Here is a 1,152-nt window from a genome sequence, read left to right as displayed (position 1 = left end):
GTAAAAAGACCTTCTGGAATTTCATCAGTCTCATGCCCATCCAAAGGTATGTTTTGTTTTCCCATAAGAATCAAAATTTCAAATAGAGACTTTAAGTATTCTTTGTTTTCCTTCTCTTCAAGGGTTAAAGGTAAAATGTCTTCATCCTGCTCATCACCTACCACTTCTGCACTGGGATTCTGAGCATTGCTATTGTTTGTTTCCTTATGTTTCTGTTCCTGTTCAGAAGTTTCATCAACTGAAAAACATAAGAGATAATTTTATAAGCAGGCTAATGAGGAACTGTACAAAACAAAACAAAAATTACTGTTTTGATTGACTAAATATTTAAAATCCACTCATTTAGCATTCACAGGGCATCTACTGGACCACAGACTATGATACAGAGATTAAAAGGGGAAAATGGGGCCGGGAAGATGGCTCAGTAGAATGAGGCTTGTCTGGCAAGCACAACGGCCTGAGTTCAATCCCCAGTTCTGAAGAAAAAAAAAAAAAAAACAGGTGGGAAAAACACTGCAAACACATTTTAATCCATATGTAAATAAAGAACAAATTGTAATCTTAACAAGGTATTTCACATACTCAAAACAATGACAGCTTATGCCCTGAGAAAACAAGGTGAAGAGATTTACTGAGGATACTGTGCTTAACATTTTCAGGCATATGGTATCAATCCCACTTGACAAATAAGGAGAGTAAATAATTTACCCAAGGACATAAATGCAATTAGAATGACAGAAGTGAAAGCTCCAAAGTCTACACACTTTTATATATAACATGAGACAGCCATACAAACCAATATATCATAGATTCATGTAATGTTTAGGCTGATTATTAGAAATTTTAGTCTACATTCTTCACATCTGCATGGAAATGTGAAGCTGTATAGGTCAAATGTCTTGCTCAGTCATGTAGATTAGGGGTGGCTACAGGAAAATAATCCAAATTAAAAGAATCATAGTTACCACCTAATTCTTACAACTACAATTAGAGAGGATCACCAGATCAATGTAGTATTAATTGGGTGCTGTACTTTATTTCTGTCTCCCAAAGCTTCACGTGCTCACAGGTGGGGTTTTGGGGGAGATGACCAGATCACAGAGACATGATACTCATCAATGGACTAATCTACTGATGAGTTTATAGTTAAAT

Source organism: Octodon degus, unplaced genomic scaffold (genome assembly GCF_000260255.1).
Source record: "Octodon degus isolate 3935 unplaced genomic scaffold, OctDeg1.0 scaffold00049, whole genome shotgun sequence".
In the NCBI taxonomy this organism is placed as follows: Eukaryota; Metazoa; Chordata; class Mammalia; order Rodentia; family Octodontidae; genus Octodon; species Octodon degus.
Note: the sequence above shows the minus strand (reverse complement) of the source record.